The sequence below is a fragment of the Candoia aspera genome, chromosome 2 (assembly GCF_035149785.1).
Source record: "Candoia aspera isolate rCanAsp1 chromosome 2, rCanAsp1.hap2, whole genome shotgun sequence".
NCBI lineage: Eukaryota > Metazoa > Chordata > Lepidosauria > Squamata > Boidae > Candoia > Candoia aspera.
Window position 1 is genome coordinate 207,318,630 of NC_086154.1, and position 18,112 is coordinate 207,336,741.

Genomic DNA, 18,112 nt, shown 5'->3' on the forward strand with positions numbered 1-18,112 from the left:
AAAAAGTCAAGTTGGCCACATTTTGCAATTAAAGACAAAACACAGGTGGAGCATTGATTGCACCATTTTGGTCACCATCTTGACTTTTTTGCCCACATCCAGTTGGCACTCTGTTAATGAATTAGGCTTCAGTGTTGTAACAAAAAGGAGGGGAAGAGAAAAGAAAAAGACATGACACTAAAAGATCAGATAAGAAGCATGTAATGACATTTTACATGTAGGTTATCAACATTTGTAAAGGCTCACTTTCTGACCAGTATAGTCTGAGAAGACATATATTCTTGCTTTAAACTTAGCAATGTAAGTCTGCTATTCATTCGCACTTCTTCTTAACCATCTGCTCCTATCCAAGGATGGGAGCCTTGAGTTTTGGTCTACTTCAGTTGCTGCTCTTCACTCCTCTCAATGTTTTCTCCTTTAAATGTTCTGGAAATGTATATTAATGTCTCTGCACATGAACAATCACATTAAGAAAAGCCTGGGAGTTGAAGGATTGGCTCAGACAACCTAATTATACACAGCATGTAAAAGACCCAACCAGTCCATCTGAGATTATAATCCTATACACACTTATCTAGGAGTAAGTCCAACTGAACTCAGTAGAATGCAGTAGACTTATATAGGAGGATGACATTATCAGGAACGGCAGAAAACCAGATAGTATATATTAGCTGTGAGTTATTCTTGGTTTATACTCTTCTTCCTAAGGATTAACTCCATAATACATTGACTTCTATCCTGAGATTTGGTATATGATTCCCTCCCATGATTTATCAAGAATTATGCAGAAAAAGTATATAAAACCTCAGTTTTCTGAAGTATTAACTGATGCAAATCATCAATGATTGATCGTTTACTATTTGATTATGGTATTTCATGAGTAGGTGTAGCAAAATATAACTAAGCACTCATCTATTAAACATCATTGCACAACTATTTTTTTAATTAAAATTTTTATTTTTATTTTCTGAATTAATCTCTAATTTAGATTAATAATAACACATCCATGTTTACTTACCTACAGTATTCTCTGTAGTCTTAATGGAATAGATATCAAGGGACATACTTCTTTCTCTGCTCCCATTTCAGTTTTTATTCTGAAAAGTAACTCTCTGCTGGCTAATGAGCATAAAAATATTAGTGAAAAATACCTCTTGATTCAGTAACACTTGCTGCTGGACTAATTATGTCATATTGTTAGAAATCTGGATGTGGTTCTATGAATATATGCAGTACTTCCCCTGCATATGGCTGGTTTGATAATTTTGCATAGTTCAAAAACTTTGTGGCAACAGTTGGCTAATAAAATTAAGCTGTCACTATATACTGTTGTTCATTTTCTGGGATCAGAGTAACAAGCCTGGATTTTTCCCCACACTCACTGAAAATCAGGGACTGTTTGGTATTGTTTAACAAGCTTTTTTAAAAAATGTAGAAGTAGTGTTATCATCTTTCTTAAGAAATAAGAATTTGTTTTCTAAGCAATTCATTTTGCAGTGAAATGATAAGTACTTATTACACAGGCAATTTAAAGCTGCTTTTATACCACTCCTTATTTTTCCTCTGAAATTGCTATCTTTATGCAGAATCCAGATAACAACATCGTTTTGCTGTTGCTCTTATGGTTTTAAAAGGTCTGATCTGTATCTTTATGTATGTACGCAAGTATCATTTGACGCAGTTGCAGTACCACTTGGTGCAGGTTGGAAAAGCAAAGTATACTGAGGCTCTTCAGGATTCCTATGCTAATAATTAAAATCTTCCTGCATGAACATTCAGCCCATTTTGCTATTGTTTGGGGTGGGGAGGCGGGAGGATGCCTGCTGAATAGCTCCTGTTTGCTCATAGAAAAACTTGTGGCCTCTTACAGTCATACCCCAAAAGGGAGTCTTTTGTGAATATTTTTTATTTCTTTTTTCCTTTTATATATAATCAGGAAATACCTATGTGGAAACACCATTTTAATTTTTACTTCCAAAACTGAGTACTACTTGTACTTTAATGGACATTTACCAAAAGCGAACCAGAAGAAACTATAGTTACATTGTAACTGAGACAAATGAATATGAGGCAATGTTTACTGGTGCTGCTGACTGTGAAGAAACATCAAATATTACACAATAACTGCATAGGATGAAAAAGGAAAATGTGTGTGTTTTGTTACAACCTCTCACTTTCCCTGAATGTTATAAATTATCTATTTAGTTACAAATATACACATAGGGGAGCATTAAGGCAAAATTAATTAGTTTTTTCTCTGTGTTGGTCATGCAATGTCTGGCTAACAAATGTGGCATCTAAAAAAAATATCTTTCAGACCTCTTTGGTGCCTCTTACTGGAGCTTCCAGACACTTCCCAAGTCCTGAGTCTTCCAATCAAACAATATTGTGACTCTTACCAGGGGAGCAACCTCAAACATGTTGGGTCAGTGTTTCAACTTTCTCCCCCATCTTCACCTTTGAGTCAAGCCTGGGATGGGAGGGAAGCATATTTCAGGTGAATACTCAGTGTGCACCATCAGAGCTATGCAGTTAGGAATAACAAGGCTTTATTATGCACTGCTAGAAACCTGAACAGGCTTATATGCATGCACTGAACTTTTTAATAAGGGAACCTGAAATGCTCTGCATTATTTCTCATATTGCTGCTGTTACAGCATTACCCTTGTGGCTTGAGTACTTCCACTAGAAACATGAAAGATAACGCTTGTCTGATCTTTCGAAGTCCTTTTTCATTCCCCTGCAACTGCAGCATGAAGCAGTAATGTGTGATAGTTCTATGTATTATAAGCACAGTGGATACGATCGCGTTTGTTTGTTTGTTTGTTTGTTTGTTATTCAAATTTTGCTACTGCCCATCTCCCCCAGAAGAGGGACTCTGGGCAGTTTACAATAAAGTTAAGACTATAATAATAAACAATTAAGATCTTATAAAAACAATTTACAAATATAAAATACAATATAAATAAGTATAAAATCCAAGAGGTATGTATACTGAGATGTGACCACAGCAGCAATTATATGTGAAAAAGTCAGCACAGGAGTGCATCCAAAGCAATAAGGGCTCTAGTACAGCCTCTATCCCAGTCTAAAAATCTAATTTGCGAAGTACAATTGATTCTCAATAGCAACCAATCAATATCCAGTTTGCACTCAAAGCTGCTCTTCAGACCGAAACATTTTTCCTCCTTGCTCTATACTTTGCATCTCATCCATTCTTCTCTACCCTCTTTCTGGAATCCTAGCATGCTGAGTATGCCTTGGTTAATAAACTGCTTAACTGTAGGCTGCTTAAGAAATTACCCTTCAGATATGTATGCCGATTGACACAATGGACTGATGAAGAGAAAGAGATGGTCAGATAGAAGCAATTGTGTATGTGCTCTGCACAGGCCCACTTCATACTGTTAATATGACAAACAAGAGCAAACAAATGAGATACTTTCAGTTCCAGAAAACTGAGGCTCCAAATCCTAAATATAGTAAACACACAGATGCTTAAATAATAGAGGAAAATGAAGTATAGTTGCATCCCATAACCATGCTGGTAATGTGGAATTTCGCAGGCACTTCTCCTGAACAGCAGAGTGAACCATTTCAAGTTTAGACAATAAAATGAGAAATACAGCTCAAATAAATGTGAAGTGATAAGACAATATATATTATCCTATTGCAACGGATTTGCAAGAGATTTACAATAGGCTAAAGCAACCTTCCCTAATCTTGTGGCCCTTAAGACATATTCAATTTCAGTTTTCATAATTCTCAGCCAGCGTGATCAAAGAGGAGTACAGTAGAAGTCCAACATGTCTGAAGAGCACCACATCAGGAAAGATAGGATTAGAGAAACTGTATGACCCATTAGATAATTGCTTAGTGGGATTCACAGCCACAAGATGTGGGGATGACCATTATCTTAAACTGATTTTTAAAAAAAGATATGTCAGTGGCACTTTGCCATGATGCAAAATGGAAACTCAAACCTTAGGGTAGCTGTACCGGTTGCTGAGATCCAGTTTGGTCTAATGGTTAAAAGCACTGACCTACAAACTGTGAGACTGTAAGTTCTAGTCCTACCTTAAGCATGAAGTCAGCTGGGTGACTTTGGGCCATTTGCACTCTCTCAGCCCTAGGAAGAAGGCAGTGGCAAACCACTTCTGAAACTGTTGCCAAGGAAGGTGCATGGAGTTATGCAGGCAGTTACCAGGAGTAAAGATTGACTTGAAGGTGCACGGACGCGCACACACACAGCTGCTAGTGAGCAATCCTGGAGAAGAACAACTGTTTCTTTGCTCCGCTGAGTGACCAGGATTCTGCAATAAGTATGTTTGTACGTGTGGGAGAGAAAGCAGCTGAGATACTAAAGTGGAAGTTGACTTGCAGGTTTAAAAGCAAAATTATTTCTCTTGTTAGAAGGAAAGAAATTTAGTGTTTTCTTTGTCATTCTGTTTCATTCCTTTTCCTTTGGCTCCACTGATTGCAGTTGTTCCTTCCCAATTAATTGCCTCAAGCTTTAGCAGACTAATCTATTGATTAGGTTTGCTCAGGCTGTTGTTGCTTATTCGTTCAGTCGCTTCTGACTCTTTGTGACTTCATGGACCAGCCCACGCCAGAGCTTCCTGTCGGTCATCAACACCCCCAGCTCCCCCAGGGATGAGTCCGTCACCTCTAGAATATCATCCATCCACCCTACCCTTGGTCGGCCCTTCTTCCTTTTGCCCTCCACTTTCTCTAGCATCAGCATCTTCTCCAGGGTGTCCTGTCTTCTCATTATGTGGCCAACGTACTTGAGTTTTGCCTTTTTGCTCAGGCTAGTAGTTCAGTTTTTAAGAAGAAATTAATCTTGTATGTATAGAGAAGTAGAGAATTAGATCTGATATTGTTTTCTGGTTGGAGATTTTTTTTCATGCAAAGTCCTATTTTTTTAAGGCTGTTCAGGGCTTTTGAGTATCTGGCCTAGTTCAGTACTGTTCCCTGAGTGTGTTGTTTGATGATGTCAAAAAAATAGTCCAGTGCATGTGGAATATACCGTGGCCAGATCTGCATGTTTGCTATATCTCATCAGTGTGTCAACTTCTGGAACAGATGACTCATCCTCTTGAAGCAATTATCTTTCAAAAATTTGTCCCCCTCCTTTGTCTCCTGGCCCACTACTGTTAGGGTGCTTTTGCACAGCTGCTTTGTATAAAGCTACCATACAATTTCCCTTGCGGCATGGCACGGCAGCTTTTGAAAATAATGAGAAGAGATCACAATCAGATTTGTGGGGAAGGTCAGCTTTTTAAATTGATTGAAGAGCAGGTAACCCACTTAGGAGAAAGATTTAAATCCAGCACTGCAAATTTATTAAGGGAAGAGAAAAGATTTACTGTAAATCACTCACTGCATCCTTTAGCTGTACGAGGTTATACATGTTACAATGTTTGATACTATTCAGAATTTCAGAGATCCTGGACTCAATTTTGACACTTTTCTCCTTTCCCATCCCAGGACTTCTCTGATGTGACTATACAGTAAAGACAACACTCAGACAACCTCAGATAGCTGTGGACGGCTTATGCAAAACACCAAATCATCCGCAGAAGCAAAACTTGATCTAGCCAAGGCAGGGAAGAACAAAACTAACTTGTCTTGCTAGCTGACCACTAACTTGCTTCATCTCCCAGTTATTTTGCCCTACATCAAATGTGTAAGACAATGGTTCAAAACTGTATACATCCACAGACGGAAAATTGGACATAAAAAAAATTAGCACCTGCAGTACTAACATATTTTTAGTGCCTCCTACCACTCTCCTGATTGCTAGGTACATGCCTCATTCTCATGTTCTAAATACAGTAGGTGTTATGCTGTGTTATTTATCACAGGCCTACTGAGCAGCAACTGTGTACGGAAAAAGTACCATAATGAATGCTTCAGACATGGAAACGACTCAGTATAGATCCTGGTTTGAGAAGCTTGTTATAATTCAAAATTTATTATGGTAGCCATGAATTTTCAGATTATTCACCAGTGTTATGTTTGCTTTTTTCCTGCGTTTGACCCAATCCTATAAGCCACACAGGTCTTATTCATATGAATAATTCTTTTGGGTTTGTAAATTATTGTTCATATGAACAAAGTTTTATAGTTCTAAACTGTGGTTAACTAGGTGCTTTTGAATTTGCACCGAAATCTTTCAATTACAGTCATGGCTGACTACAGAGCAATTACCTAATGACACATCTGAAGAATAATTTTTAGGACGCGATTTCTTCAGAAGTCATTTAAAAGAGGAAAAAGCAAACAGATGGACTTTCAACTGTTGATGAATCATTTGCTGAAAGCTACAAGCACAATACAGCAGGAAATCCCCCTATGCAATGTTTCAGGGTTCAGCTATCTCCACTCTGGTATCCTCTGGTAGCATTGGGATGCAATTCTCCACATTCTCAACTCAGATTCTGCAACAGCAGAAAGTTCAGTTCTTGACTCTTTGTCAGCTGGTCAGAGATACGGAGAATTTCACAAAGCTATTTCTATGGGTGTTGGGCAATTCCCAGTTTGAGACTGGAGTTCTAATTCAAAGCCTATAATGATTCCACAATATGCTTGCTAAAGCAGGAAATCTGTTACTCTTCAAATATCACTGAACTACAGATCCCAGTAACCTTAGCCAACCTGGTAATAGTGAAATTATGCTAGGAATTGCAGTTCACATAATTGGCGAGAGGCAGTGGCATAGTTTCCCAATCATGTTGTAAAAGGAGACGTCATGGGGAAATCAGCCTTGAATTGTAGTGAAACAGGTTTTGCATACCTATAGAAGACTGATCAGGTATGGGCAACTGTAGGGAAGTTTTCTTCTCAGATATACTGTATATTGAAGAGATAGGAATATTGATTCTTTTTGCCACACTGGAGCTCACCTAGGCTTGTGGATACCTCTGTTTATGCAAAGATGCTCCTGATATAAGGATCAGAACTCAGAGAATTGCTCATTTGTGGACATAAGAACTACCCTCCAACAAAACACTAATCCTGTGGCCAAAGTGTCTGCAACTAAGAGCTAGAATCTGGTACAAGAGTCTCTACTCTAACGTAAGCTCCTCACATTATATGCAGATGTATTTATTTTCATTTTGCAACATTTGAAAGTTCAACTGTTACCTGTCCAAATCTGCGGAACATAAGGCTTCTGCATGCATCTAAGCACTTAATTTTGTTCAAGACTAGAACTGTGGGAGCCGAATAACTTGCTTCACCTCTGGCTAAAATTTAACACTGGATTAGAGTGCTCAGTGACTTATAGCTACTTCCTCTCAGTGTAGATTTCAGACTTACAGTAGAGCATTAGCATGAATAATGTTGCATTGTAGTTCTGTATGTCTCTGAGCCCAACCTGTAATGCACAGGTAATAGTAACAGAGAGTAATGCAAGGTTACTTTCAGCTACTTCCATGTTTAGGGTTGCAAACTACTCAGAGCCATAACCATTCACTGTAGACTATGTTGCACAGACGCCATAAGTCACTCTCTCCTGGGCATAATTCTTTCCAATACATTGAAACACTGAACTTCATTTACTTGAAATTTTGTAATAGCAGGGCTTTTAAAAGATGATTCATGTTTTTAGGTATTTGTAAATCTGCAGTGGACTCACAGATGTTCAGTATTAGCTACATTGCATGCCTTTATTGGCTTCTGTGGAATTCTTTAATGTGAATCAAAAAGTGATTTACCCTGACAATGGTTCATTGATGGATGAAATTTATGTTCATGCAGTTTATATAAATGAAGGCTATTTGCATTCAAGATAAGTGAATCTGTCATTTTCATTAGTTCTTCAGTTTTGCAAATATGTCAAGTTTGATTTTTCTTCATCTCTTATTTCTGCTAACATGTCAAATACAGTTTGCATTTATTTATTTACATTTTTCTAACCCACCCAATTCAAAAGAATCTGGAAGGATTATAACACACTAAAATTATAAAAGCAATAATACAAATAAATCAAAATTATTTTTAAAAACAAGCAGTAATAATAAATCAACCCTCCCCAAGATGGACACCAACAAAACGTAGCCCAGAGAAATAAACTAGTCTTTAAAGATCTTTAAAAACCATGAGGGAGGCTGCTTTACAGACATCGTAGGTGGGTGGTGGGTAAAGAGTTCCTAGATATGGGGGCTTCACAATGCATTTTTCTTTGCACATTTGTCTAATGCAGTTTTAGTTAACCTTTCTCCACATATAATAATAGTTTGTAAATAAGTTTCATAAATATATGAATTTCTGTATACTCTTTCCTTGATGTACTTTTGTTGTAAAAGTACATTTCCAACATGACTTCATGTTGGCTGATTTCACAGTCAGTTTAAATGATAGGCAGACAGCATCTGAATTTCAGTCAACATAGACTCTGAAGTACATAGACTCTGTTACATACAGAGGCAAATTCCCCATCCTTTCTCCTCCTTTGTTCTTTTGGGAAGCTCTAGGGAAAGGAAGATGAGCAAGAAGTGGTGTGCTGGAGTGAAAAGAAGCAGGAAGCTGAGATCATTCCCCTTCAGCCTTAGATTAAAGGTTGAAATTATCAGAAAGATGGAAAGGAAATTCATAGAAATTGAATCAGAATAGAATATCTGATGGAAGGGTGCCACTTTGGTAGAAATAGAGCTTTAGGAATGAGCAGCATACAAATATAGTAAATAAATAAATAAGTTCCTACTTAGTTTATTCTTCATTTTCTATATGTGTTTCAACCATCTTTATTTTCACTCCATAATTTAAGAGCATCATATTTTCCACCAGTGTGAATCAAATCTTCAAAAAGGCTATGCGACTGATTCCTTAATGGTAGAAGATAAGAACTATATTATGGCTTGCCAGGATTCTTATATTTCCTTTTTATATTCTGTTGGATCCCTTTTCTTGTTCCATTCATTTCCATTTGCTGGATTCCTGGATCAAAGAAGAGCATTGCATTTTAGTTCTTCTAAAACCAATTCCCTGCATTCTAATGTTTAAAGATAAAGGAGGTGGTGGTGGTTAAAATGTTATCTTCCTTTTTAATAAAGTTTAATTTTATATATATCCTATGAGATTGATTTACTTCCAAGGGGAGAAAAGGCTGATATAGCATTAAGGCCACATGCCTTAATGTGTAATGGTATGTGGGAATGACTTTGGGAGACAAGGAAGAGCCACAGCCAGGGACAACAGTCAAATAAGAGGCAGCTTAGCCTACAGCAGGAATGTGGGCATGGCAAACATCTCCGAAGGGACCCTCCCTAGTTTCTTGGGCTGTAAAGGCAAAGGAGGAGAAATGTACTTTTAGATTTGCAAGATTCTGTTAATGTACCCTTACAATAAAGTAGAATTAGTCCATCTGGATGTGCTCCTTGTCTGGACTACCTCACAAGGCTGATGTCACGCTATATAAAGGTGAAACCTTTTCAATTATTACATTCCTATTTTATTTTTCAGTTTCATAGCATAACTGCCAAAGAATAACACAGAATGTGGGAGCCCTGTCTCTCATACACAATGAACTTCAGGACAGAATGCCAGGTGACACATTTCCTAGAAGATAGAGGATCACAGCAAGAACTATCAGGCTACTACTTCATGGAGCAAGAGATGGAGTCATGGTGAAAAGACTAAGATGGCTTTGGGGAAAAAGGCTTAAGACATCAATTTTTCTACCCTGTGGGTTCCAACAAAATTGTTTAAAAAGTCTTGGCAAGTTGCATTACAATATTAAAGAAATATGTATTTCAAATAATTATTAAGATTTTATTTGTGTACTTGTTAAAAATGTAAAATTAGATATATTTGTATTCAAATATGCATTTCTCCACCATCCCTATTTCTCATTTTCCATAAAATGTGTATCTGAGGTGAGGCCAGCTACATACAGACACCATTTTCTCTTCCTTTCTGAAAATGTATATTTATAGGAATATATAAATAGCATACTCTAGCTAAAAGGTTAAAATATGCAAGCCACCTGGATAATGTTACTATTACTCTTAGCCCAGAATTGCTTTGCCAAGAATTAAATCAATAAAGAATGTTATAGCCTACATTCCTAGTGATTTTTTACATAAATATTCCAAACTGGCATTGGTACATTATAAAAATAGTCTCACTACGCATAATTGTCAAGTTCCCCCTCTGCTGTTGGACATCGATACAATTCAGCTTAATCTTTTACAAGCCAGTAGCTTTACTAAGAGACCTTGAATGGATGGGAGAGGAGGCAGATGGCCTATGCCAGTGTTTTTCAACCTTGGCAACTTTAAGATGTGTGGACTTTAACATGGCTGGCTGGGGAATTCTGGGAGTTGAAGTCCACACATCTTAACGTTGCCAAGGTTGAGAAATACTGGCCTATGCACTTTTCAACAGCAGTAAGGTAAAGTGTTCATAGCTTCTGCCTGAGGTCAAAGGGAGGACTAAGGGTTACAATTCTACTGTCTCTCACCCCATATTTTGAATCTATAGGTTTATACGATTATCCAAAGTGGACTATTATTAGTACCCTGATTGTATTCAAAATAACACAGTGGAGTAAGATGTGACAAACTTTACTGGGCTTCCTGGTTATTGTATGTAATGCCCAGACAAAGTTTTCTGTGAGCTTGTTCTGGAAACGTGCTTTTCAATGCTCAGGATGAAGTTTTGAAAGTGAGAACAAGTAAGAAATTACAGATTGGTTCTTGTTGCCTATAATTTATGTACTGAATACCCACCAGCCTCATATGATTATGATTAGGAAGAAATTATTTGGGGACTGAGGTCATAACTTCTAGATACAATACTCTGTTATCTGAGAAATGAAACACAGCAATTGTCTCCATACAATTTTTATTTAACACCAGGAGCGTGCTTAATAGTTACTGTATGGACCAGAACAAATGATCTTGCAGTTGGCAATGAAATAAGGATGAAGGAATAAAAATACATGGGCTAAGACAAGTCAGATGCCAGTGAAGAAGCAAGTAATGTGTAGCTAACCTTCCCAGGACAGGGTTGAGAACTATCTCCTAAAAACAGATGTGAAAGCTACCTCTCAAATTGAAAGGGGTTTCAATTGATCCAGAAAAGGCCTGACAGATTTTTCTTGTCTTTTCTTTGTTTATTAAAATTGATTCACTTACTGTTTTTGAATTTTCTACTGGCAAAGTAGTGGCATCACTCCATTTTCTTTCAACTATAACTCATAGGAAATTGAAATATTTCTATTAATTTGGGGAATAGACATATTTCTTCAAAAATCTAGACAGCTGCAAATAGAGAGCAGTTGAAAAATGATGATGATGATGATGGGATACCCAACTTTTTAAAAGATATAAAAAGCCAACTGAAAAATGTCATACATTTTTTTTGCTTTTTTAAAAAAAAAATAGCTGTTGTGAATTTTGAAATTTAAAACCCTTTATAGCTGGTTAGAACACATCTGATTTGTATTACGTCTCTAGAGCAGTGTTTCTCAGCCTCCTCAATTTTAAGATGTGTGGACTTCAACTCCCAGAATTCCCAGCCAGCCCGCCAGCCTTAAATTCTGGGAGTTGAAGTCCACACATCTTAAAGTTGAGGAGGTTGAGAAACACTGCTCCAGAGGAAGGAAGGCCTGTAAAAATTGAATGCAAAGACAATATTCCCCTGTGAGCATCATCCTAATTTCATTAGTCATTTTTTAAAAAGTGCTTTATTTTAAGCATTTCATGATGTTTTATAAATAAGCATTATATGCATGCTGTGGATAGAGACAACCTTGTTTTTATTTATCTTACGTGAATCACTTGGGCACCTTTGAGGAATGGAGGTCAAGAATGGGACAGACATGCTGTATGTATACATAGATACATAAAGTGGTTCAAACATTTACATAAAGAACAATAAGCAGTGTGGGATCTGGAGCAAAACCTCTTTAAAACGACTGCTAATTTAGAGGCAATAGTGAAAAGAAAAACTCCTCTCTTGTAGGCAGAGAACCTTTAAGTCCTACTTGTGCATATTTGCTTCCAAGTAAATACATTTACGATCAGAGTTCCAATGTTTGCAAAACTGTCAAGTGGCAAAGTTAGATAGTGATAATTGCTGCACTGAGTGAAGCAACACTATGTAAGTCAATTTTGTTTATTGTTATAAATTGTGGTATTTGTCTTGAGCAGATGGGAACCCCTCAGCCACAGGAAGCTGCCTTTTAAGTCACCTCATCAAATGCAATAAACAAGACTTGGTCTTTTATGGCATTAAAGAGACAAGGGAATGGCTCTTTAATGGAGGGGACATTTTCCCCCACTTCGAAGTACCACCATTATAAGGCTCCACATCCTGTTGCTTATAAAACTTACACTATTTACCTATTTACATTTTTTAATATCAGCTCCAGGGATACATGACACTTGGGAGGAGGGGGCTGCAGTTTCAATTTTTTGTGGGTGAGAGACACAGCAAAGGGTATGACAATGCGAACTAGGAAGGGTTGTATCATGTACTCATTCAGGGCTGTGACTTCCTTTAGGCTGGTAGAAGCTTTCTCCTCTTTTCTTAACTCTGTTGAGCCCATTTTAGACTTCACCCTACAGTTTATGTTTATTTCCTGCCTCAAAACAGTGAAAACCATGTTGTCAATTTTTGGCAGTTGTGCTGTCAAAATGCTTTAAGTGCTCTGCGGCAGAAATGTGGCTGTAAATCTTAAAAATGACATAATAAAAAACAAATTCAGAACTGCATGTGTTCTGTAGAATGCAAATTGTGCATACTGATATATTTGATAAGGTCCAGAGATGGGCCACAGCTCTGACACAACGACACAGACACAGCAGTTTAAAGTTGACAATTTACCCTTGTACTCCATTTTCAAGACAAATAATTTCTTTCTTTCAAATATTGGTGAAAATTATTGGTGTACTTCATTCAACCTTGTTCAATACAAGCAAAATTCATTGGTTTGGTGAAGTTCCCAGCAGTGGTTCAAAAGATAACAAAGTTAAGTCTTTCTGTAATGTTTGAGAAGCCTTTTAATGAGTAAACCATAGGACTGTTTATTTAAACAGGTAGCAAACCCTACACTCACTCGCACTGATGATGCTACCTACTTGTGTAATAAAACATATGCCAGCAAACAACCAAGCTTAGAGAGCACCAAGAACTCCACTGTTCATTTAATGTTATCACCTCAAATAGCCATTTTGAGTAAGAAGGCTTGTAAAATCAATGTTACATTATCCTTACTTAAAGTACTTAGGCCTTTTGGTTTTCAGCAGGCGTGGGCTGAGCTAAGTTGAGGACAGTATTTTGTATTTTGTTATACAGATTTTTTAGAAGATTTCAAACCTTTTAGAATCAGACAACTCAGTCCAGGTTTAATCGCGCTCAGAAGAGAACAATAAAATCAATGTGATGTAATTTAGGCATGATTAAACACAAATAACATTGATTTCAATAAGTCTATGTTAAGCATAACAAATATTAGATCCATTTAATGCATTGTGATCCCTAACTGTCTATGTATTTTAGGTTCAGGGAAGAAGGTATCTTAGTTAAAATAATTGTTCTAGTAGGTTCACAGACAACAATGTCTCCTTTAGTATGAAGTATTCTAAGCACACTCATCCTTGGACTGAAGGTTCTGATATTTGCATATAAATATCTAAACATGCTTCCTAATATAGAATCACACACACACACACCCTTTGACAGTTTAGTTCCCTTTGGTTGTGTTTATCACCAGAGGATACAGACCACTTTAAACATCATCTTTAATGGATGGATCATTGGGAACCAGATGTTCATCAACCCCTACCAGTTTTTCTCTAAAGGATTAAGAAAAACAGGAACTTCTAAATTGCCATAAGTTTCCATAATCAAACAGGATCAAGGTATTTCAAGAATACATTCTTTTGTGAAATCTCCCATTTGTTCCTGAAGCTCTGAAGAAGCAAGAATATCATGAACAACTGTTTCTCCTATTTAGGCAGATAAGGACAAATTTACTTCTAAATCAGAGGCTGGGTGACAACTTTTGATAGCCACAGTCAGACTAAATTTGAGGATGAAGAGATATGGAGTGGTGCAAAATTGTAATGGTATGTGGGAAAGACCTTGGGAGATGGGGCAAAGATGCTGCCTAGGGAACAGTCAGATAAGAGGCAGCATAGCCCGCAGCTGGATAGTGGGCAGGGCAAGTGCTCAGAAGGGACCCTCCCTAGTTTCTCAGGCTGTAAAGGAGATGGGGGAGAACTGTACTTTCAGACTTGCAAGATTCTGTTAATGTAGCTTTACAATAAAGTAGCATTAGGTTATCTGGTCATGTTTCCTGTCTGGTCTACCTGGTAAAGCCGACAAAAATGATGATGCAGAGTGAAACAATAATGGAGAGCTGGTGGATCTGAATCATACCTATGTGATTTTCCAGTCTTCTGAGGTTAATGATATTTTGCTTTGTTTTTTAAATGTGTTAGGTCTGCTGTACAGTTTACACAACAAACCTGCAAATGGGAAACTAGCAACATTTCTTAGGAAATTCTACCACTGAACTTTGGTGGTCAAGGGCATAGGAGGTCTGAATTTAAAAGAGCCCTTGTTAGATGATCTGCAAAATGCTAAAAGACTACTGAGTAATCAAGTAGAAGAAGGTCCCATTAAAAAGGAAAAAAAATATTCATAAGATAGTTGTCTTGGGTGCAGAGTATGGGCTTCACCCAGCTATCAACGAATGCTAACATTAATTTGAAGTTAAATGTAGATTTATTAAAATACTCAGGGTATGAAAGCCTCACCTCTATTTAAACTACATCTTGAAGAGAGAGAAATAAATAAAATAAAGATTTCCCTTCGCCTCTTAAATACAGAGACTCATTTAACTAACAATAGGCCAGGAAAGACAGACCCTGGCCCATATGGGAAGGCTCTTATCTAGCTGTTGCCATTTTATCTTAGTGGTCAAAATAGCTCATAGGTGCAAAGAGAAGATGCCATCTCCAACAAGTGTTAGCGAGAAAAGAGATTTGGTCTTAAATCATTTTTAAGAATGTATAGGGGTCCTGAGATCAAAATGTTTGAGAACTGCTGCTCTAAACTGTTCTCCTGTCAAGGAAATACCAGGGTTGAATAAAATTTCACCCAATAGTCCAGTGATTCTGAGCATAGAATAGGAAGGGACCCCATTTTGTTTTACATCTGTCAATGAAATGACTTGAGCCATCCTCAATATTGCTGCTTTACTAATCAAGGCAATAGCTATTTTTAACTTGTAATTTGTGCAATAATTACTTAAATGCTCATTTAAGCACAATGGAAGGGCATAGATCAACAAGCATGTGCACTTACAAGCAGAGAGGAAGAATTAGCTCAAAATGTCTTTCAGGTTTGAAAAGGATATTTTATTTGAGAGAGAGAGGGAGGGAGAGAGGAGCAAAACTGGGTTAATTTGCATATCCAGCTTTATCACAAAGCCTGGCAATAATAACTGTAAAATGATGGGAAGCAGAGGAAGCTCAGGTTCTGGGTGAAAAATGATGGATTGCGAAGGTGAACTTCATAGACTTAAAAAGGAAGGAAAAGAAACAGCAAGAAAACTTAATTGGGATCTCTTCCAAAGAAAGAGGGTTTCCCTTCCACTTCAATCCCTGGGAATTAAAAATGTGTATTTTGTGCAGGCCAACTTTCAGATCCAGTTTTTTTTAATACAGATTCAAATACTGCTAAATATAACCACTTAACCAAAACCCAGAAGTGAATTTTCTCAAAAAAGTGAAGAAATTGGCATGACCAGCTCTACTGGTCATGCTGGGAAGACACCACTATTCTGAACTTATTTATTTATCTGCTTATTTAAAGATTTGTATAGCTGCCCATCTTATGTAACATAATGGTGGTACGGAGCCTGTTAAATGGCTATATTGTTAGTAAGTTGGATTGCACTCTCGCTGATTATGTTTTTCATATTTATAATTGTTTTTATTGTATTTAACATGTTTTAATGGGTTTTGTTGTATGATTTTGATTCTTTTTGCTATTGCTTTTTGTGTTTGAACTCTATGAGCCACCCAGAGACACAAAGAGATGGGTGGCTATATAAATTGAATAAATAACTAACCCTGGGCAGTTCACAATAGTAATAAAAGAATAAACTGCCCAGAGTGCCTCCTTCGGGGGAGATGGGCAGAGGCAAAATAAAATAAAACAAATAAATAAATAAAATAAAATAAAATAAAAGCATAAAAACTAACAAAAACAGAACATAGCCAGTGCCCCAGACACTGTACACACACATATTTATCACAACCATAGAGCTCCAGGCTCACATCACCTCACATCAACCCAAGGCTGGTAGGAAAGGCCAGGTCTTGACAGCCTTTCAGAAGGCCAGGAAGGTAGGAGCATGCAGAATCTCAGGGGAAAGGGTGTTCCAAAGGGCAGGGGCCACTACTAAGAAGGCATGCAGCCTAGTCCCTCTAGATGGCAATAATAATAATAATAACAACAACAACAACAACAATAATGCAAGAAGATACACTTTTTAAAACATGTACTTACTAAAAACATTATTAATTCATCAATATGATCTTGCAGATACACCTTCTAGAACAGATGCTGCGTGCTGCTGATAAAAATCTTTGCTATATAGCAAAATACAGCATTCTGATATGTACTCTAGAGGGTGTGTTGTTCCATACAAAAAATGTTGAATGGACTATTTTTATAAGCATAAATGCATTAATATTTGAACATGCATAATGTGGAACAAAATAACATCACCATGCAGGTGTGTGTATTTATATAGCCAGACCCTGTGGTGAGAGTGCCAACTTAAACGGGCTACACTCTTGCATTTATAGTAATAATGCAAATATATATGCAGAAAGTGATCATGCAGAAGTTTCAGCGGACCCTGGATGAAGTGAATTATCTGGACCCCTTTCAGTCAGGATTCAGGCCTGGACGTGGGACAGAAACAGTATTGGTTGCACTTTTGCATGATTTCTGGTGGGAGCAGGATGGGGGTAGTGCATCCATCCTGGCTCTTCTTGACCTCTCAGTGGCTTTTGATACTATCAACCATGGTTTCCTTCTGAATTGGCTCTGTGGGTTGGGAGTGAGTGGCTGGTTCTCTTCCTTCCTACCACCTGCAGCCTCTCCTATGTGGGGTCCCGCAGGGCTCAGTACTCTTTCCTCTCCTATTTAATATCTACATGAAACTGCTGGGTGAGATCACTCATTGCCATGGGGTGAGGTATCATTAGTATGCTAATGAAACCCAATTATACATATCTGCCCCTGGCAAATTAAGCAATGCTGCTGATGTCTTGTCCTGATGGCTGGAGCTCTGGTTGGGGAAGAACAGGCTTCAACTGAACCCTGGCAAGACTGAGTAGCTTTGGATCTTAGGGCCTTCTGGATTTGGAACTTTACCATCTGTGGTGCTGGATGGGTTGGCACTGTCCCAAACAGACTTGGTGCGCAATCTGAGGGTCCTTCTGGACTCACAACTCCTGCTTGAGGAGCAGGTGGCAGTCATGGCTAGAAGGGCCTTTGTGCAACTTTGTGTTGTGCACCAGTTGTGCCTGTTCCTGGATTGTGAGGCTCTGCTCACACTTACTTATGCCCTGATCACCTCCTGAATGGACTACTGTAATGTGCTCTACATGGGGCTGCCCTTGAAGAGTATCCGGAAGCTTCTGGTGGTGCAAAATGCAGTGGCACAGGCAGTTATATGTGCCCATGGGAGGACATACCTCTGCTCCACAAGCTGCACTGGTTACTAGTTTGCTTTCTGGTGCAATTCAAGATGCTGGTTTTAATCTCTAAAGCTTCACATGGCATGGGGCCTGTCATGAGTAAGGATGGCGAGCAGGGGGCTCCCTTCCAGACTGTTAAGCGCATGCGTAGCACTGAGGAATTGGTGAGACATTCCAAGAGGCACAGATTGGGACCGCCTTAACCTGCGGAGTTGATATGGCTGGGTTTTCCCACGTTTGTTCAGTTTGTTAGGATTACAGTTATGTACTAGCAATAAACATTAGAGACCAGTTCCCTGTCTCAGAGTGTTTCCTGGGAGTCAGGACATCAATCCTAACAAACTGCTACTCCCATCGAAAGAGGGAGGAACAAGAAA